Source organism: Hyperolius riggenbachi, unplaced genomic scaffold, assembly GCF_040937935.1.
Source record: "Hyperolius riggenbachi isolate aHypRig1 unplaced genomic scaffold, aHypRig1.pri scaffold_167, whole genome shotgun sequence".
In the NCBI taxonomy this organism is placed as follows: Eukaryota; Metazoa; Chordata; class Amphibia; order Anura; family Hyperoliidae; genus Hyperolius; species Hyperolius riggenbachi.
In genome coordinates this window covers 202,003-224,855 of record NW_027152378.1, presented here as the reverse complement: position 1 = coordinate 224,855, position 22,853 = coordinate 202,003, and positions in this window count along the sequence as shown.

Genomic DNA, 22,853 nt, shown 5'->3' with positions numbered 1-22,853 from the left:
TGTAACCCAGCTGAATTACTAAACCTTCTGAAATGACATGATTTGTTACTTGTTTAAAAATTTAATAAAAATTCTCTTTAAAAAAACAACAACTTTAAATCCTTTAATGGGAATCCGTTATGGAGGGAAAGTCTGCCATTGTCACCGCGGGGAATGAAGGTTGGATTCCGGCCCGAAGTGGGAGCCTGCTGAGACCCATGCTGTAGCTGTCCTGACCGTGCTTTGCAGACCAGGCATCTGTGGTCAGATGGACCCTTGAGCCAGCGGAAGACAAACCAAGTCGAAAGCATTTGCCAAGAATGTTTTACGGAGGGCAAGTTTTTTTGCCCTTTTTTTACATTGTTTGAAAATGATAGATGGTTGTATTTTTAAATAGTTTGAAAGTTTAGATGGTTGTATTTTTAAATTGTTTGAAAGTTTAGATGGTTGTATTTTTAAATTGTTTGAAAGTTTAGATGGTTGTATTTTTAAATTGTTTAAGTGTAGCCATTCATCCTCCCCCAGTCACGAATAATACCATGGGAACGTGGAGCAGCAGAAGCCCCCTGTGACGGCTGCCGCGGTTGTTCTCCGTGGCTTGTCTTTTGAGGGGTGCTGCTTTTCTTCAGGTGTTCTTGCCATAGCTGTTTGTGCCTTCTCTCCAGGTGCCTTCGTAAAGCACTTGTCCCTACGTGACAGTTGGCCTTTCCACGGCTCAATTTTTGCTGGCAGAGACACTAGATGGCTTTGCTCCGATCTGAGACACACACGTTAAAAAATTTCCAAATCGCTGAGCCCCCCTGGGCTGATGGCACTACGGTGGCATCAGCAGCTGACGTTGAAGGGCATGTTGGCTGTCTGGCCATAGCGGGCGATACATGGCGCCGGACACTGCCCCCAGCTGTTTCTGAGGACGAGCTCCCTCTTGTATTGCGTTCCGGAGTTGGAGCCTGATCAACGGCTACCACCACACATCCAGGCAAGGAGGGAGGCAGGCAGGCATGCACGCCCGCCCCGGCCCCGGCCCCAAGGTAGTGACCAAAAATAACAATACAGGACTCAGGAGGACCTTTTGCGGCCCTAATTGAAATGAATTAACTTTAAATCCTTTAACGGGAATCCGTTATGGAGGGCAAGTCTGCCATTGTCACCGCGGGGAATGAAGGTTGGATTGCGGCCCGAAGTGGGAGCCTGCTGAGACCCATGCTGTAGCTGCCCTGACCGTGCTTTGCAGACCAGGCATCTGTGGTCAGATGGACCCTTGAGCCAGCGGAAGACAAACCAAGTCGAAAGCATTTGCCAAGAATGTTTTACGGAGGGCAGGTTTTTTTGCCCTTTTTTTAAATTGTTTGAAAATGATAGATGGTTGTATTTTTAAATTGTTTGAAAGTTTAGATGGTTGTATTTTTAAATTGTTTGCAAGTTTAGATGGTTGTATTTTTAAATTGTTTAAAAGTGTATCCATGCAAGTGCAAGTTATGCACGGACTGCCAGGTATAATGTGCAGTCACAGATGCAGTGAAAGGTATGCAGTGACTGCAAACAGCCGTTTGTGTAGTGACGGCCGTGCTGGACTGGTGCGCACCATGACGAGAGTGCAGGTGATGGTGGCTTTTCAGCCCATATGCTCGCCCGGCTGATGTAGCTGAATGACAGAACAGTGACTGTCCAGCTGATCAAATTTGGTCTGACCACAATGAAGCAATGACCTTATTATCTTTTGTGTGCCACCCCCACCCGAGACACTCAAATAGCCGGCGGTCATTGCTTCATTGTGATGCGCAAGCCCCTTCACCGCGGCAAGGTAATGATCACGAAGGGGGATGGGCACATGTACACGCACCAGAAAAATTAGTTTAGCGGCCGCTGCTAGCTTAAAAATTCAGGAATCCGCCTAGAGTCCTGGACCCTGTTGGTGGTGGCGGAGAAGGCAGTCAAGCGGCCTGCAGGCAGAGATGCTGTGTGTGGGGACTGACTTAGTCTTCGGTCGTGCAGTAGCCCTCCGTGATCCATTCCTCATTCATTTTGATAAAGGTCAGGTACTGAACACTGTCGTGACTTAGGCGACTTCTCTTCTCAGTAACTATGCCTCCAGCTGCACTGAAGGTCCTTTCTGACAGGACGCTTGCGGCAGGGCAAGAGAGAAGTTGTATGGTAAATTGGGACAGCTCTGGCCACAGGTCAAGCATGCGCAACCAGTAGTCCAAGGGTTCATCGTTGCTTTTCGCAGAGTCTACATCCACACTCAAGGCCAGGTAGTCGGCTACCTGCCGGTCCAGGCGTTGGTGGAGGGTGGATCCGGAAGGACTATGGCGAGGAGTTGGACTAAAGAACGTCCGCATGTCCGACATCACCCTGAGATCGCTGGAGCGTCCTGTTCTTGCCTGCGTGGACTTGGGAGGAGGAGGGTTACTGCCAGTGGTACCTTGATTGCGTTGTGCAGCCACATCACCCTTAAATGAATTGTAAAGCATCATCGACAGCTTGTTCTGAAAGTGCTGCATCCTTTCCGCCTTTTGTTGAGTTGGTAACAGGTCGGCCACTTTGTGCCTGTACCGAGGGTCTAGTAGCGTGGCAACCCAGTACAGGTCATTCGTCTTGAGTTTTTTGATACGGGGATCCCTCAACAGGCTGGACAACATGAAAGAGGCCATCTGCACAAAGCTGGATGCAGATGTACTCTCCATCTCCTCTTGCTCTTCCTCAGTGATGGGACGCAACTCCTCTTCCTCCCCCCAGCCACGAACAATACCACGGGAACGTGGAGCAGCAGAAGCCCCCTGTGATGGCTGCCACGGTTGTTCTCCTTCCGCCGCCTCTTCCTCCTCCACAGAAACACCTTCCTCATCATCACCATCATCAGAGTCTGACTCCTCTCCTTCCCCACATGACTCCTCTTCTTCCTCCTCCTCCCCCCTCTGTGCTGCTGCCGGTGTTGTGGAAACATCGGGTTCGTGTGTCAATGGCTCCCACGACTCCTGCTGCCCTAACTCTTCTTGTTCACGCTCCTCCACAGCTGTATCCACCACTCTACGCACGGCACGCTCTAGGAAGTAGGCGTAGGGGATCAAGTCGCTGATGGTGCCCTCATCGCGACTCACCAGTTTGGTCACCTCCTCAAAGGGCTCCATGACCCTGCATGCATTTCGCATCAGTGTCCAGTTGTTGGGGCACAACATCCCCATCCTCCCAGATTGTGTCCTTGTACTGTAATGATACAGGTACTTGGTGACAGCTTTCTCCTGGTCTAGCAGGCGAGAGAACATCAGCAGGGTGGAATTCCAGCGAGTCGGGCTATCGCAAATCAGGCGTCTCACCGGCAAGTTGTTTCTACGCTGAATCTCCGCAAAGTGTGCCATGGCCTTGTAAGAGCGCCTGAAATGCCTACACAACTTCCTGGCCTGCTTCAGGACGTCCTCTAAGCCTGGGTAGTTGGACACAAATCTTTGCACGACCAGATTAAGCACATGTGCCATGCAGGGTATGTGTGTCAGCTTTCCCAAATTCAACGCAGCAATGAGATTGCTGCCGTTGTCACACACCACGTTGCCGATCTCAAGCTTGTGCGGGGTCAGCCATTGCTCCACCTGGTTGTTAAGAGCAGCCAGGAGAGCTGCTCCAGTGTGACTCTCCGCTTTCAGGCAAGACATGTCTAACACTGCATGACACCATTGCACCTGGCATGCAGCATAGGCCCTGGGGTGCTGGGGCTGTGTAGCTGGAGAGGAGATGGTGGCACCAGTGAAGGAGGAGGAGGATGACGACAGCGAAGCGGTGATAGCAGGTGGAGAGGAGGTGGCTGGAGGCCTGCCTGCAAGCCGTGGAGGTGTGACAAGTCGGTGCTCTGCGCAGCCATGTACTCCCTGCTTGCTGCCATCGGTCACCAGGTTGACCCAATGGGCTGTGTATGTAATGTAGTTGCCCTGCCCGTGCTTGGCAGACCAGGCATCCATGGTCAGGTGGACCCTTGACCCAACGCTGTGTGCCAGAGATGACACCACTTGCCTCTCAACTGCACGGAAGAGTTTGGGTATGGCATTTTGTGAAAAATAATTGCGGCCTGGTATCTTCCACTGCGGTGTACCAATGGCCACAAACTTACGGAAAGCCTCCGAATCCACCAGCTTGTATGGTAATAGCTGGCGAGCTAATAGTTCCGCCACGCCAGCTGTCAGGCGCCGGGCAAGAGGGTGACTGGCAGACATTTGCTTCTTCCGCTCAAATACTTCCTTCACGGACAGCTGGGTACTGCTGTGGGCAGAGGAGAAGGAACCGCTGAAGGGAAGAGGCGGTGTGGAGGAGGGTGGCTGTGAAGGTGCAAGGGAGAAAGTGGATGAAGACGATGCACCTGAAGGAGGAAGAGGAGAAGGAGGGTGGCTTGTCTTTTGAGGGGTGCTGCTTTTCCTCAGGTGTTCTTGCCATAGCTGTTTGTGCCTTTTCTCCAGGTGCCTTCGTAAGGCACTTGTCCCTACGTGAGAGTTGGCCTTTCCACGGCTCAATTTTTGCTGGCAGAGAAAACAGATGGCTTTGCTCCGATCTGAGACACACACGTTAAAAAATTTCCAAACCGCTGAGCCCCCCTGGGGTGATGACGCTACGGTGGCATCAGCAGCTGACGTTGAAGGGCATGTTGGCTGTCTGGCCATAGCTGGCGATACATGGCACCGGACACTGCCCCCAGCTGTTTCTGAGGACGAGCTCCCTCTGCTTCTATCATGGAGTCGTCTCCTCCTAGTCCTCTCTGACTCCTCCTCTGAACTGTCCCCCTGGTCATCTCCTCTACCGGGAACATATGTGGTATCCGTATAATCGTCATCATAATCCTCCTGGCCAGCTGCACTTTCCTCAGACACCTTCTCAACTGCACCAACTTCAGGTGTTTCATCAGCCCCCTCCACACACGTTACGTCCATACTATCGCCACCTAACTCAGACGTAGGAGGTGGTGTACCTGCGCCTTCTTCTTGTTGTTGCAGTAGTGGCTGTGAATCGGTGATTTCACCACCACCACCACCACCAAATAACTCCTGCGAAGTGTCAAATGCAGTGGATGTGGTGCTTGTTGTAGCGCTGGTGGCTGCGGGAGATGAGGTGTTCTGTGTTAAATATTCAATCACCTCCTCACGATTTTGGGAAGTGATGGCACGTGCCTTCTTCTGAGCACTGTATTTTGGGGCAGGTCCGCACGAAATCACAGCAACACCACCTCGCACAGACCTGCCGGTGCCTGGTGGCCTTCCTCTGGGTCTGCCTCTACCTCTTCCTCTACCTGTTTTGTCCATTTTGTCCATCTCGGGGGGATGCTAGGTATATGCAGTGAGCTGGGTTCACTGAAAAGTAAAGGTACTAGGATGCAGTGAGGTGGGTTCACTCAACACAACAGGTAGTAGGATGCAGTGAGCTGGGTTCACTGAACAGTAAAGGTACTAGGATGCGGTGAGGTGGGTTCACTCAACACAACAGGTAGTAGGTATATGCAGTGAGCTGGGTTCACTCAACACTACAGGTAGTTATGTGCAGTGATGAGGTGGGTTAACTAAACACAACAGGTAGTAGTAGGATGCAGTAAGCTGGGTTCACTCAACACAACAGGTAGTAGGTATATGCAGTGAGCTGGGTTCACTCAACACAACAGGTAGTAGGTATATGCAGTGAGCTGGGTTCACTCAACACTACAGGTAGTTATGTGCAGTGATGAGGTGGTTTAAGTAAACACAACAGGTAGTAGGTATATGCAGTGAGCTGGGTTCACTCAACACTACAGGTAGTTATGTGCAGTGATGAGGTGGGTTAAGTAAACACAACAGGTAGTAGTAGGATGCAGTGAGCTGGGTTCACTCAACACAACAGGTAGTAGTAGGTATATGCAGTGAGCTGGGTTCACTCAACACAACAGGTAGTAGGATGCAGTGAGCTGGGTTCACTGAACAGTAAAGGTACTAGGATGTGGTGAGGCGGGTTCACTCAACACAACAGGTAGTAGGTATATGCAGTGAGCTGGGTTCACTCAATACTACAGGTAGTTATGTGCAGTGATGAGGTGGGTTAAGTAAACACAACAGGTAGTAGTAGGATGCAGTGAGCTGGGTTCACTCAACACAACAGGTAGTAGTAGGTATATGCAGTGAGCTGGGTTCACTCAACACTACAGGTAGTTATGTGCAGTGATGAGGTAGGTTAAGTAAACACAACAGGTAGTAGTAAGATGCAGTGAGCTGGGTTCACTCAACACTACAGGTAGTTATGTGCAGTGATGAGGTGGGTTAAGTAAACACAACAGGTAGTAGTAGGATGCAGTGAGCTGGGTTCACTCAACACAACAGGTAGTAGTAGGTATATGCAGTGAGCTGGGTTCACGCAACACTATAGGTAGTTATGTGCAGTGATGAGGTGGGTTAAGTAAACACAGCAGGTAGTAGTAGGATGCAGTGAGCTGGGTTCACTCAACACAACAGGTAGTACTAGTAGGTATATGCAGTGAGCGGGGTTCACTCAACACTACAGGTAGTTATGTGCAGTGATGAGGTGGGTTAAGTAAACACAACAGGTAGTAGTAGGATGCAGTGAGCTGGGTTCACTCAACACTACAGGTAGTTATGTGCAGTGATGAGGTGGGTTAAGTAAACACAACAGGTATTAGGTGTATGCAGTGAGCTGGGTTCACTCAACACTACAGGTAGTTATGTGCAGTGATGAGGTGGGTTAAGTAAACACAACAGGTATTAGGTGTATGCAGTGAGCTGGGTTCACTCAACACTACAGGTAGTTATGTGCAGTGATGAGGTGGGTTAAGTAAACACAACAGGTATTAGGTGTATGCAGTGAGCTGGGTTCACTCAACACTACAGGTAGTTATGTGCAGTGATGAGGTGGGTTAAGGAAACACAACAGGTAGTAGTAGGATGCAGTGAGCTGGGTTCACTCAACACTACAGGTAGTTATGTGCAGTGATGAGGTGGGTTAAGTAAACACAACAGGTACTGGGGGTATATGCAGTACTGGGTAGTACAATGTGCAGCTCCCTGTCACACACACAGGCAGTCAGTCACTGAATGTGCTGGGCTGCTGGCAGTGGCACACACACACTATCAGTTAGCAAGGCTGTGCATGCAACAAAAGTGTCAGTTTGACACACAGTAAAAAAAAAAAAGTACAGGATGAGCTCTGACAAAAGCTAGGGTGGTATAAAGCAATAACAATCAGCCAAGGAGCAAACTAAGCAGCCAAGAACCTAACTAATCTGTCCCTAGAAGAACAAGTCTGCAGCAGCTGTCCCTTTCCTCTCACTAGCAGGCACACGAGTGAGTGTAATGGCCGCCGGAGCCTGCCTTATATAAGGGGGGGGGGGGCTCCAGGGCTTACTGTAGCCTGAATGGCTACAATGTGCCTGCTGACTGTGATGCAGAGGGTCAAAGTTGACCCTCATAGTGCATTATGGGGCGAATCAAACTTCCGTAAAAGTTCACCTGGCGCAGGCGAACGCGAACCACCAATGTTAGCCTGGAACCGTTCGCCGGCGAACCGTTCGCTATACCTCTAGCCGCTACCTGTCCTTTACGGAACACTGGGTGATATTGGTGGAAGGGGGGGGGGGGGGAAGGACAAGAGCGCAGTGGGATCAGGGGGGATGCAGCAGGCTCCTCTGATCCCATTCCCTCCACACCCCGCAGCAAGCAAGCAAGCCCACCTCAGAAGCAGCAGCGCAAAGCCTCGCCACTGCCAAGCTCTGCTGAAATTGGTCCACCTGGGGAAGGACAAACTGATGGCCGCCCACACTCTGGCTGCCCTCAGGGTGCAGGAGCGGAGGTGGCTGACCCCAGAGGCCTGAAAGTGGGTTATGTGGCATGCGATAATGGGGCTAATCTGGTGGCCGCAGTGCAGCAGGGAAACCTCCAGTACATCCCCTGCTTGGCCCAAGTTCTGCATCTCATGGTGCAGTGCTTCCTGCACACCTACTGGGGGATGAGAGACCTGCTGCAAGATGCCCGGGAGGTGTTGCGCTATTTCTGCCACTCACCCACTGCCTCTGCATTTCTGCCCAGCCTACAGAGGCAATATGGCAAGCCACACTGTCTAATTATTGATGTGCCAACTTGATGGAATCCAACTCTGGCCATGTTGGAGCGGCTGTGCCAGCACAGTGTGTCTCTCAGGGCCTAAATTTTGGACCGAAGCATCCCCAGTAACCGGCAACTCCTTATCATCACTGCAGCACAGTGGACACTGATGCAGCAAGTGTTCCTGGTGCTGACTCCCTTCCTGCAGGGAAACAAGATGGTCATCGAGGAGCTCGCCTCTGTGTGTGAGTGGGTGCCCATGGTTTGCCTGCTGGACAGGGCAATGTGCGATTTGATGGAAGAGAGGAAACAGCTCTGAGGCAGCTGAGTCAGGAGCAGTTGGCAGCATGGTCCAGTTCACAGGAGGGCTTACAGGCAGGGTTGCCCAAATACCCCTTTACTATTCGAGTTGTCGCAAATTGGGGTTTGTGAATATTCAGATTTGATTGTAATCACGACCACGCAAACCAATTCGAATTCACAATCGCCTCGTGATTACGTCTAGAATTCGTAATCTCAATTCATAATCATGAATGGCCTTTAAATTGCTTCCAAAACTTATTTTATGATAAATGATGCATAAAGCATAAAGCATCATGTTTTCTCAAAGAAAAAACACAATTAATTATGTGTGGTGGTATAATAATAAGAAAAAAAATGAAAAACATTTGTTTTCTGTATTTGTGTAATGATCCGCTCAGCTGTCTGCACAGACAGACAGCTGTTTGACCATTCCTTAAGTCTGAGGGCTGCAGGTCTCTGGAAAAGAGACCTGTCTTTGCTTTACAAGTTTCAGACCTCCTCTGCTGCTGAGGAATATATTTGTCATGCAAATTGCCTAGCTGCCTCCTTTGAAGGCCTGCAGTATAAAAGCCATGTTCTCCCAGAATCCTTGGCTGGTCATCTTAATGGTTTGTTACTGCTAAACACTCCTAGAGTGTCAGCCTTGCCTGTTTGTTAAAGATTATCTTAGAGTAATTCTTGGGACTGTACTAGGCATTCCCTCTAGTGCTGTCGGATTGTATTATCTGTTTTGCCTGTACAGTCTTTGTGTCTCGATTGCCTTGTCGCCAGCGGCGGTCGACAGGGAATCGTTCTGTCTGTCTGGGGGTGCTAACCAGAGCAGCGGTTGCTACTGGTAGCCCCTTCTGTTCATCTGTTTGGATCGCACTCGCCCTAGTGGTAGTGGCAGTGCCTCCTTCTGTATTCTGTCTGGGGGTGCTAACCAGAGCAGTGGTTGCTACTGGTAGCCCCATCTGTTTGTTTGTCTGGATCGCACTCGCTCTAGCGGTAGCAGCGGTGGTTCCTTCTGAACTCTGTCTGGGAGTGTAGGCCAGAGCTCTGGTTGCTGCTGGCCACTCCTCCTCTCTGTCCTGTCTTGTATGGATGTTTGCTGTAGGCTCGGTGAGGTAACCGTTAGCAAGCGTTCGCGTTCTCTACCTTGTGTTTGTGTGTCATTGGTTAGTTAGGGTGGCACACTTATCACTGGGCGCCGAACGTGCGGTGATCGTGCAGAAACGCATTCGCTGTTGTGAATGAGTGCGGTGTTCACGTTTAGCTAGCATTTGTTTTCTTTATCTTCTCATTGTTGTTTGCTGTGCCTTTGCTACTCTCGTGCTCTGTTCTGTTCAGCCTCGTGTCACTTCTGGCAATCGCCTCTCTCCTGCGATTGCATTCCCGCTTTGTTTCTGCGGATGTGTGTTCACCGTCGCTGGGTGGCGACTAGATTGGGGAACACACATTTAGTCTGTCTCTGTGCTCTCTCAGCGGGCTAGCGTGCCCTACTTTGCCTTTGTCTGTACAATTCCCATCTGGCATCTGTGGCCATGCAGAGGCTGTACTCATCTGCACTCCACAGCTCCATCTGCCGGTGGGAATTGTCCTCTACTGGTGCATTGCACCTGACCTGGGTTCTCCAAATTACATGTTTGTGGAGGAATTCCGCTGTGTCAGTGCGCATCTTGTGCGCTGACCACGGAGATAGAAACCCGCAAACGTTACAATTTGTTTGTTTACTCTTCTTCACCATCTTCTTCTTATTTTTTAATTTTTCTGCCACAGCATGGCTAAACTTGGGGTGTAATAGCTAGTGGCACATGGCAGCAGCACCTTATTGTGTGGACCCTGGCGGTGGCAGACAGCAGGAGGTTAAATGCAGCAGCAGCAGGAGGATGAGAAATAACGTGTGGCAGCAGGCAATATAATAGGCCTTGGCACCTAGCGGTGGTACCACGGCTGAAATTAAGCAGCAGCAGGAGGTTCCAGACAGCAGTCGTGTAAAGCCCACATGGGGCTTGATTCACTAATGCTTTCTTCCTGGAGCGTGCCATGCGTAGAGTGGTGGATCAGGCTGTACAGGAGTGTGAAAAGGAGAAGAGCTGTGGGAACCATCACAACCAGAACAAGATTTTTTTGTCAACACCTGCAGCAGCACAGAGGAGGGGGGAGGAGGAGGAGTCGTCTGGGGAAGAGGAGTCAGATGAGGAAGGTGGTTTATTTGAGGAGGAGGCGGAAGAACAACCACAGCAGGTGTCACAGGGGGCTTATGCTGCTCACCTTTTGCGTGGAGGAGGAGAACTTACCTGACATCACTGAGGGAGAGTAAGAGGAGATGGCTAGTAGGTTGGCATCCAACTTTGTGCAGATGGGGTCTTTCATGCTGTCCAGCCTGTTGAGGGACCCCGCATAAAGAAACTCAAGGAGAAAGACCTGTACTGGGTGGCAACGCTACTAGACCCTCAGTATCAGCACAAAGAGGTGGAGATGTTACCAAATTACCAGTAGGCAGAAAGGATGCAGCACTTGCACAACATGCTGGCAAGTACTGTATGCTTTACATTGCATTTAAGGGTGATGTCACAGCACAACGGAATAAAGGTGCCAATGCCAGTAATCCTCCTCCTCCTATGTCCACGTAGGCAAGGACAGGACATGCGGACATTCTTTTGTCCAACGCCTCGCCTTATCCCTTCCGGATCCACTCTCCACCAATGCCTCGACTGGCAGGTAGCCGACTACCTGGCCTTAAGTGCAAATATAGACACTCTGAGCAGCGATGAACTCCTGGACTACTGTGTGCACAGGCTTGACCTGTGGCCAGAGCTGTCACAATTTGCCATCCAACTTCTGGCATGCCCTGCCTCAAGTGTCCTATCAGAAATTACCTTCAGTGCAACTGGAGGCATTGTCAGTGAGAAGAGAAGTCGCCTAGGTCAAAAAAGTGTTCAGTACCTGACCTTTATCAAAATTAATGAGACATGGATCCCGGAGGGCTACTGCCTGCTCAAAGACTAAGTCAGTCCCCACACAGCATCTCTGCCTGCAGGCCGCTTGACTGCCTTCTCCGCCACCACCAACAGGGTCCAGGACTCCAGATGGATTCCTTAATTTGCTAATAACAAGAATAATATTTTTTCTGGTGCGTGTACATGCCTAATTGTTCTGGCTTCACTGCGGCTGCAACAACAAAACAAAAGGCATGTACATGTGTCAATTCCCCTTTGTGATTGTTACCTTGCCGCGGTGAAGGGGCTTGCGTATCACAATGAAGCAATGACCTATATCAGTGTGTTGGGGGCACACCCAAGATAATAAGGTGGTTGCTTCATTGTGGACAGACCAAATTCGATCAGCTGGACAGTCACTGTTGCTCTTTCATTGAGCTACCTTAGCCTGACCATATGGGCTTGAAAACCGCCATCGCCTGCACTTTCGCCATCATGCACACCAGTCCAGCATGGCCATCACTAAACAAACAGCTGTTTGTGGTGTGTTACACAGTGAGTTTGGTCTGTCAGTGTGAAGCAGTACACTACTTACACTACCTGCTGATCCATGTATACACACGCACAATGTTTTCAAGCACTTTATGCCTCCAATTTAGGAATGCATTGTGATTTCTGCCTTTTAGGGATTATAACCCTGCTTTGCATCAAACCTGTAATCTTCCCTGGGACTTTTGGTGTGTATCCCACTCCGCCATGCCCCCTCCAGGTGTTAGACCCCTTAAAACATCTTTTCCATCACTTTTTTGGCCAGAAACAGTGTTTGTAGTTTTTCAAGTCCGCCTGCCCATTGACATCGATTGCGGTTCGCCAAGTTCGCCGGTTGACAAACTTTTTCGGAAGTTTGCATTCGCAGTTCGCAAACTTAAAATCTGAGGTTTGAGCCATCTCTACTCATTTCTCTTGAGTTGGATTAAATTGTTATAGCTGTTTTTTTTGTTCTTGTTTTCTTGTTCTTTCATGAACTAAGGCTAACTAAGGCTAATAAAAGATGCCCCCAAGGATAAAGTTTAACCTTGAGGACCACGGTGTTAAACATCCCTAGTGACCAGGCCATTTTTTACAATATAGGCCACTGCAGCTTTAAGGGCTCGCTGCTCGGCCGTACAACTCAGCACATGGGTGATTTCCCCCCTATTTTCTGCCCACCAACAGAGCTTTCTGTTGGTGGGGTCTGATCCCTCCTGCCTTATTCATTTATTTTTTGATAAATATTTCTTTTTTTCCTACTAAATTTATTTTTTTAAAATTATTTTTATACCCTCCCTCCCCGGTCAGCTAATTACAGCGATCGGCTATGATAGGCTTCAGCCCATCACAGCTGATTGCTTCTATGTCCCCCAGGAAGACGGCGGTTACACCATCTAACAGTTTCCCAATGGAGCTCCATCATTCATGCGGAGATGCGTGTGTATCGGCGCGCAATCTCCTGCCACCCCCAGCAATTAATGCCAATTGGCGTGGAGTGGTCCTGGAGCTGCTGCGCTCCTCGCGCTGATCGTCATGGAGCAGTCATTAGGCAGGTAAACCTACATAAGGCACTGCTAAAAAGGTTTACAATGCAGAAAAGTAACAATTATTGTATATCTTTATATAGGGCTGGCTCAGTATAGATCAAGGACATTATCTTAAAGATTACTAATTATACGTATTCCATTAATAAGAATGCAACCTCTGGTGTCTCAGTAGGGGAGCACCCATTCACCAGGGGAGAACGCTCCTAGCATTTTATTGCTTTTTGTGCCCTATTTATCAAACACAACTATTCAAAATAATTTCCAACTAGAGACTTAGCCAAAGCTTGTCCTAGTAAGGAACCTACATTGTACTCTCATCTAAGAGCATATCACTATTGCTCTACTAAATTGTCCATACAAATGAAATATATTGTACTAGCCGACCCGCGGCGTAGCATACGCCGCATAAGGGGGTAGAGGGCAGGAAGGGGGTATTGGGCACAGCGGCGTGGAGGGGGGTCGGACCCCCCTCAACTGGGTCCCCCATGTGTGCTCCCCCTCCAGCTTAAGCTCAGCAGGAACCCCCCCCCCCCCCTTACCTGGGTCCCCCATGTGCACTCCCCCTCCAGCTTAAAGGGAACCAGAGAGGAATACAATGTAAAAATAGAAAAAGGCTTTTATACATACCTGGGGCTTCTTCCAGCCCCATAAGCCAGGATTGCTCCCACGCCGCCATCCTCTGCTTCCTCTATCGCCGCTACCGGGTCCCGTCACTACCGGCGGATGTGGCCAAATGTCCGCATCACAGGGGCTTTCTCCATACCCTTACGCATGCGGCTGTGCAGTAATCAGCTGCAAGCGTAAGTGTATGGAGGGAGCCCCTGTGATGCGGAAAATTGGCCGCGTCCGGCAGCCGACTGGCCAACTGGTGGTAATGACAGGACCCGGTACCGGCGGATTCAGGCAGCGGAGGACGGCGGCGTGGGAGCGATCCGTGCGTATGGGGCTGGAGGAAGCCACAGGTATGTATAAAACCTTTTTTTTAATCCTCTCTGGTTCTCTTTAAGCTCAGCAGGAACCCCCCTCCCTTACCTGGGTCCCCCATGTGCGCTCCCCCTCCTGCTTAAGCACAGTAGCAGTCGCCACTATTAGTAAGAGGCAGCGGGCGGAGATGCCTCACCTCTTCCGTGTTCCAGCGTGCATTCCACTGTCATCACTTCCTGCAATGCCACCCACTGTATTGGTGTAATTTACCTTTTTAAATCAAAAGTAAATCTGCAATAAGTCAGCTATAAGCGAATATTTGTGGTTACCCACAATGCACTGCTACTAAATATGCCAATGATTCCTTTTCACACTTAGCAACCCAAACAAGCATCCAGAACTACTGGTGTAAAGCAAGCCTATAACTTTAAATTTTACACAGCCATATCATACCCACATGTGACAGCCTGTTTCAGACTTTTGGTGCGCATCAGTAATTGGCAGTGATTGATAAGACTGTGTGTGATAGGGCTTGGACCAGTACAACAGAGTAACCAAGGAGCTCAGGGTGACCCAAACCACTCGGAATGTATAGGGGGATAAAAGGGACCAAAAATACCTTCTACTAAAAAAAGCAAAGCTTGCTGTAATTTGGCTTCTTAAAACAGAAGAAAATGTGCAATAATTCAGCTATAAGTGAACATTTGTGGTTACCCACAATGCACCGCTACTAAATATGCAAATTATTCCTTTTCACCCTTGGTAAGTCAAGCAAGCCTATGGGCTTGATTCACAAAGTGGCACAAACTGTTTAGCACAGGTGTGTTAAACAGTTAGCATGTGAAGTGACATTCGCAAACTTTTGCAAGCGCAAAACTTTGATTTTGCACGCGTAAAAGTCCTCAATCGCGCAAACGACCGCGATCGTGCAAATCGAAGCACTTTGCACATACAAATGTCCGCGAACAGCACTTCACATGCTAAGTGGTTAGCACACCTGTGCTAAACAGTTTGCACTGCTTAGTGATTCAGACCCTATAGCTTTAAATTTTACACAGTCATATCAAACCAACATGTGTCAGCCTATTTCAGACTTTTGATTCTCAACAGTACATAGCAGGGATTGATATGGCTGTATGAGATAGGGCTTGGACCAGTACAACAGAGTAACCAAGCAGCTCAGGGTGACCCAAACCACTCGGTATGTAAAGGAGGATAAAAGAGACCAAAAAGACCTCCTACTAAAAAAAAGCAAAGCTTGGTGTAATTTGCCTTCTTAAAACAGAAGCAAATCTGCAATAATTCAACTATAAGTGAACATTTGTGGTTACCCACAATGCACTGCTACTGAATATGCAAATTATCCCTCTTTGCCCTTGGTTTGATATAACACTACTTCTTCTTCTTGCTTGGACCAGCCCCTTCTTGTTTGCCTTGGACCGGCCCTGGCGCTACTTCTTCTTCTTGCTTGAAGGTTGAGGCACTTACTCTATTATATATATACTAGCCGACCCGCGGCGTAGCATATGCCGCATAAGAGGGTAGAGGGCAGGAAGGAGGTATTGGGCACAGCGGCGGGGAGGGGGGTTGGATCTCCCTCAACTGGGTCCCCCATGTAGGCTCTACTTTCAGCTTAAGCTCAGTAGGAACCCCCTCCCCCTCCCCCTCACCTGGGTCCCCCCTGTGTGCTCTACCTCCAGCTTAAGCTCAGCAGGAACCCCCCTCCCCCGGGTCCCCCCTGTGCACTCCCCCTCCAGCTTAAGCTCAGCAGGAACTCCCCCCCCTCACCTGGGTCCCCCATGTGCGCTCCCCCTCCTGCTTGAGCACAGTAGCAGCCGCCACTATTAGTAAGAGGCAGCAGGCAAGGATGACTCACCTCTTCCGTGTTCCATCGTGCGTTCCACTGTCGTCACTTCCTGCAATGCCGCACACTGTATTGATGTAATCTGCCTTTTTTAAACAGAAGGAAATCTGCAATAAACCAGCTATAAGTGAACAATTGTGGTTGCCCACAATGCACTGCTACTAAATATGCAAATTACCCATTTTCCCCCTTGGTAAGCCAAACAAGCAGACAGAACCACTGGTGTATAGCAAACCTATAGCTTTAAATTTTACACGGCCATATCAAACCCACATGTGACAGACAGCCTGTTTCAGACTTTTGGTCCTCATCTGACATGGCAGGGATTGATATGGCTGTATGCGATAGGGCTCAGACCAGTACAACAGAGTAACCAAGCAGCTCAGGGTGACCCAAACCACTCGGAATGTATAGGTGGATAAAAGGGACCAAAAAGACCTTCTACTAAAAAAAAATCAAAGCTTGGTGTATTTGCCTTCTTAAAACAGAAGAAAATCTGCAATAACTTAGCTATAAGTGAACATTTGTGATTACCCACAATGCACCGCTACTAAATATGCAAATGATTCCTTTTCACCCTTGCTATGTCAAGCAAGCCTATAGCTTTAAGTTTTACACAGTCATTTCAAACCCACATGTGACAGCCTATATATATATATTTTTTTTTTTTTTAATTATCTTGGCTCCTGTTGCATGCAACAGGAGTCCCGGGTAAGCAAGGCTATTGGCCCCATGCACGGAAAAAGCGTGAGTGCCCTAAATCACCCCCACTAAACATGCATGAGTAGCCCCAGGCCCCACAAAACAACAGGGCTCTTCCGGTGTTCCCCAAAGGGAACCTTCCCCCTTTACCATCGGCTCAGGGGGTGGCATCCTCCAACACCCGAGGGGTTGGAGGATCCTGGAGTCCTCCGACACCTGAAGGATTGGAGGACCCCGATATTGCCCAGTGGTTACCCAAAGGGCCTGGCCATGTGGTAACCATGTCCACATAGTCCTGGTGGCTCCCCAAAGAGGAAGCCGGGTGGGGACAAGACCCCGGTATACGTAAGCTTTTAGACTTTTGGTCTTCATCAGTACATGGCAAGGATTGATACGGCTGTTTGAGATAGGGCTTGGACCAGTACAACAGAGTAACCAAGCAGCTCAGGGTGACCCAAACCACTCATAATGTATAGGGGGATAAAAGGGACCAAAAGACCTCCTACTAAAAAAAGCAAAGCTTGGTGTAATTTGCCTTCCTAAAACAGAAAGAAATATGCAACTATTCAGCTATATGTGAACATTTGTGGCTACCCACAATGCACTGCTACTAATTATGCAAATAATTCCTTTTTCCCCTTAGTAAGCCAAGCAAGCATCCAGAACCACTGGTGTATAGCAAGCCTATAGCTTTAAATTTTACACAACCATATCAAACCCACATGTGACAGCTTGTTTAAGACTTTTGCTCCTCATCAGTACATGGCAGAGATTGCTACAGCTGTATGAGATAGGGCTTGGACCAGCACAACAGAGTAACCAAGCAGCTCAGGGTGACCCAAACCACTCAGAATGTATAGGTGGATAAAAGGGACCAAAAAGACCTCCTACTAAAAAAATCAAAGCTGTAATTTGCCTTCTTAAAGGACTTCTGAGGCCAAAATCTGCCCCCAAAACGTAAAAAAAGTTAACTACCTGCATGACTTTGTAAGGCAAAGAGGACGCCGTCCACACCCTCCATGCCGTTCCGCCTGGTCCCCTCTGCTCAATAGCCCCCCGAAAGGCTGTGACCCCACGGTCCGGGTCGGTATGTGCAGCCTGCATAAAGATGGCCACCGGAGCTGGCCACGGCTGCGCAGTCCGCATAACCGCTACTGCGGCTGCGCAGCTCTAGGGCCAACTCCCGATCCACGTAACAGGCAGCGTGGATCGGAGGCTTGGCCCTAGAGCTGCGCAGCCATGGCCAGCTCTGGCGGCCATCTTTATGCAGGCTGAAGATACCGACCCGGACCGTGGGATCGCAGTCTTTCGGGGGGCTATTGAGCAGAGGGGACCAGGCAGAACGGCACGGAGGGCACGGACGGCGTCCTCCATGCCTTACAAAGTCATGCAGGTAGTTAACTTTTTTTACGATTTGGGGGCAGATTTTGACCTTAGAAGTCCTTTAAAACAGAAGAAAAACTACAATAATTCAGCTATAAGTGAACATTTGTGATTACCCACAAAGCACCACTACTAAATATGCAAATTATTCCTCTTCACCCTTAGTAAGCCAAGCAAGCTTGTAGCTTTATGTTTTACACAGTCATATCAAACCTACATGTTACAGCCTATTTCAGACCTTTGGTTCTCATCAGTACATAGCATAGTACGGAACATGATACGGCTGTATGAGATAGGGCTTGGACCAGTACAACAGAGTAACCAAGCAGCTCAGGGTGACCAAAACTACTAAGAATGCATAGGGGGATAAAATAGACCAAAAATCCCTCCTACCAAAAAAAGCAAAGCTTGGTGTAATTTTCCTTCTTAAAACAGACTAGCCGACCCGCGGCGTAGCATACGCCGCATAAGAGGGTAGAGGGCAGGAAGGGGGTATTGGGCACAGCGGCGGGGAGGGGGGTTGGATCTCCCTCAACTGGGTCCCCCATGTATGCTCTACTTTCAGCTTAAGCTCAGCAGGAACCCCCCCTCCCTCCCTCCCTCCCTCTCTCGGGTCCCCCCTGTGCACTCCCCCTCCAGCTTGAGCACAGTAGCAGCCGCCACTATTAGTAAGAGGCAGTAGGCAAGGATGACTCACCTCTTCCGTGTTCCATCGTGCGTTCCATTGTCGTCACTTCCTGCAATGCCGCACACTGTATTGGTGTAATCTGCCTTTTTTAAACAAAAGGAAATCTGCAATAATTCAGCTATAAGTGAACAATTGTGGTTACTCACAATGCACTGCTACTAAATATGTTAATTACCCATTTTCCCCTTTGGTAAACCAAGTACACATCCAGACCCACTGGTGTATAGCAAGCCTATAGCTTTAAATTTTACACAGCCATATCAAACCCACATGTGACAGACAGCCTGTTTCAGACTTGTGGTCCTCATCTGGCATGGCAGTATGAGATAGGGCTCAGACCAGTACAACAGAGTAACCAAGCAGCTCAGGGTGACCCAATCCACTCGGAATGTATAGGTGGATAAAAGGGACCAAAAAGACCTTCTACTAAAAAAAAATCAAAGCTTAGTGTATTTGCCTTCTTAAAACAGAAGAAAATCTGCAATGATTTAGCTATAAGTGAACATTTGTGATTACCCACAATGCACCGCTACTAAATATGCAAATGATTCCTTTTCACCCTTGCTATGTCAAGCAAGCCTTAGCTTTAAGTTTTACACAGTCATTTCAAACCCACATGTGACAGCCTATTTTTTTTTTTTTAGCTTTCTTGGCTCCTGTTGCATGCAACAGGAGTCCCAGGTAAGCAAGGCTATTAGTCCCATGCACGGAAAAAGCGTGAGTGCCCTAAATCACCCCCACTAAACATGCATGAGTAGCCCCAGGCCCCACAAAACAACAGGGCCCTTCCGGTGTTCCCCAAAGGGAACCTTCCCCCTTTGCCATCGGCTCAGGGGGTGGCATCCTCCAACACCCGAGGGGTTGGAGAATCCTGGAATCCTCCGACACCTGAAGGATTGGAGGACCCCGACATTGTCCAGTGGTTACCCAAAGGGCCTGGCCATGTGGTATCCGTGTCCACATGGTCCTGGTGGCTCCCCAGAGAGAGAGCTGGGTGGGGACCTAAGTCCCCAGGGAACAAGTCCCAGATGCACGCAAGCTTTTAGACTTTTGGTCCTCATCAGTACATGGCAGGGATTGATATGGCTGTATGAGATAGGGTTTGGACCAGTACAACAGAGTAACCAAGCAGCTCAGGGTGACCCAAACCACTCATAATGTATAGGGGGATAAAAGGGACCAAAAAGACATCCTACCAAAAAAAGCAAAGCTTGGTGTAATTTGCCTTCCTAAAACAGAAAAAAATATGCAACTATTCAGCTATATGTGAACATTTGTGACTACCCACAACGCACTGCTACTAATTATGCAAATAATTTCTTTTTCCCCTTAGTAAGCCAAGCAAGCATCCAGAACCACTGGTGTACAGCAAGCCTATAGCTTTAAATTTTACACAGCCATATCAAACCCACATGTGACAGCTTGTTTAAGACTTTTGCTCCTCATCAGTATATGGCAGAGATTGATACAGCTGCATGAGATAGGGCTTGGACCAGCACAACAGAGTAACCAAGCAGCTCAGGGTGACCCAAACCACTCGGAATGTATAGGTGGATAAAAGGGACTAAAAAGACCTCCTACTAAAAAAATCAAAGCTTGGTGTAATTTGCCTTCTTAAAGGACTTCCGAGGCCAAAATCTGCCCCCAAAACGTAAAAAAAGTTAACTACCTGCATGACTTTGTAAGGCAAAGAGGACGCCGTCCACACCCTCCATGCCGTTCTGCCTGGTCCCCTCTGCTCAATAGCCCCCCGAAAGGCTGTGACACCACGGTCCGGGTCGGTATCTGCAGCCTGCATAAAGATGGCCACCGGAGCTGGCCACGGCTGCGCAGTCCGCATAACCGCTACTGCGGCTGCGCAGCTCTAGGGCCAACTCCCGATCCACGTAACAGGCAGCGTGGATCGGAGGGTTGGCATTAGAGCTGCGCAGCCATGGCCAGCTCCGGCGGCCATCTTTATGCAGGCTGTAGATACCGACCCGGACCGTGGGGTCGCAGTCTTTCGGGGGGCTATTGAGCAGAGAGGACAAGGCAGAGCGGCACGGAGGACGCGGACAGCGATCTCCGTGCCTTAAAAAGTCATGCAGGTAGTTAACTTTTTTTACGTTTTGAGGGCAGATTTTGGCCTCGGAAGTCCTTTAAAACAGAAGAAAATGTGCAATAATTCAGCTATAAGTGAATATTCGTGATTTCCCACAAAGCACCAGTGGTGCTCGGATACCCCTTTTTATTATTCGAGTTTGGTCGAATTCGAATAGTAAATCATTCGAATTCGGTCGAATATTCGAGTCGAATATTTTTTACTATTCGATTCGACCTCGGACTTCGAGCTCACTATTCGAGTCGGTATTCGAGCTCATTATTCGAGCTGACTATTCAAGTTGGCCTTAAATAGCTTCCAACACTTGTTTTGAGGGTGAATGATGCAAGAAACATCTTTTTTTCCAAGTAACAACAGCAAGTGATTATGTGGGGATGTTCCTTTAAAAAAAAAAAAGGTCGAAAGAGAAGAGAAGTTGTGTCCAAAATTCTGTTCAGTAGTGTATATACTTCTTCTTGTTCTTCTTCTTCTTCTTCTTCTTCTTCTTCTTTATCTTCTATATCTTCTCCTTCTATATCTTCTTCTTCTATATTTTCTTCTTCTATATCTTCTTCTTCTTCCTCTATATCTTCTTCTATATCTTCTTCTTCATCTTCTTCTTCTTCATCTTCTTCATCTTCATCATCTTCTTCTTCTTCTTCTTCTTCATCTTCATCTTCTTCATCTTCTTCTTCATCATCTTCTTCTTCTTCATCTTCTTCATCTTCTTCTTCTTCTTCTTCTTCATCATCTTCTTCTTCTTCATCTTCTTCATCTTCTTCATCGTCTTCATCTTCATCTTCTTTTTCATCTTCTTTTTCTTCATCTTCTTCTTCTTCATCTTCTTCTTCTATATCTTCTTTTTCTATATCTTCTTTTTCTATATCCTCTTCTTATTATTATTTTTCTATTTCGTCTTCTTCTTTTTCTATATCTTCTTCTTCTTCTATATCGTCTTCTATTTCTTCACTTATTTCTCTTTTATATATTTTTTTTTAAAGAAATGCAGCTATTTTTGAGCGTAATAAATAGCTGGTGGCGCATGCATGTTGGAAGCGCCATTGTATGTGCTCCCTGGCAGTGGAAACACACAGACAGCAGGAGGTAAATTCAGCAGCAGCAGCAGCAGGAGGAGGAGGATGATTGTGTGGCAGCAGGCAGTCAATGAGGCAGGCAGCGAGACATAATAGGCTGTGTGGTACCTAGCGGTGGTACCAGGCCGTAAATACACAGCATGAGGTTCCAGACAGCGGTCGTGAAGCCCACATCATGTCCAATACACAACTGGGACAACACAGTTTTCAACCCGGACAGCTCTTAAGCCGCATCTACACGAGTAGATGCGGCCGCGATGCTCCTTATCAATCGAACCGCTGATGCGGCTCGATTGATAAGATCCGACAGGACGGATCTCCGCACCGCCGATTCCCTGCTCGATCCCCGCGAGGGGACAATGGCAGGGAATCGTGTGGGAGATAAGCGGCGCCGGCGGGGACGAGCGGGCACGAGCGGGGAATCGAATGCGGCGCACGCGCGGCGAGCGGGGACAAGGCGGGCACGCGGAAGAGGCGATCCGGCGGCTAATCAAGCCGCCGGATCGCTACAATGTAGCATGGTGTAGATGGGGCTTAAAAATAATATCACAAAGTATTAATAAAAAGTATATATATTTTTTAGTTTTTTTAAAGTAATGCAGCTATTTTTGAGTGTAACAAATAGCTGGTGGCGCATGGTGGAAGCGCCATTGTATGTGCTCCCTGGCAGTGGAAACACACAGACAGCAGGAGGTAAATTCAGCAGCAGGAGGAGGAGGATGAGTGTGTGGCAGCAGGCAGTCAATGAGGCAGGCATCGTGACATAATAGCCCTGGTACCTAGCGGTGATACCAGGGCTGTAAATAAACACAACAGGAGGTCCCAGACAGCGGTCGTGCAGCCCACATCGTGTCCAATACACAACTGGGACAACACAGTTTTCAACCCGGGCACCTCAGAAAAATTAAAACTTTTGTTTAAATTTAATTTAATTTTTTTTTACCGCAAATTACACAGATATAGCTATTGTTGGACGTAATAGCTGGTGGCAGAGTGGCAGCAGAAGGTAATTCTGTGTACCCTGGCAGTGGGAAACACAGACAGACAGCAGCAGCAGCAGCAGGAGGAATGGAGGAGTAATGAGAGTAGCTATTGTTTGACGTAATAGCTGGTGGCAGAGTGGCAGCAGAAGGTAAAATCTGTGTACCCTTGGCAGTGGGAAACACAGACAGGCAGCAGCAGCAGCAGGAGGAATGTAGGAGTAGTGTGAGTGTGGCAGCAGGTAGGTAGGCAGCGTGACATAATAGCCCTGGTACCTAGCGTTGATACCAGGGCTGTAAA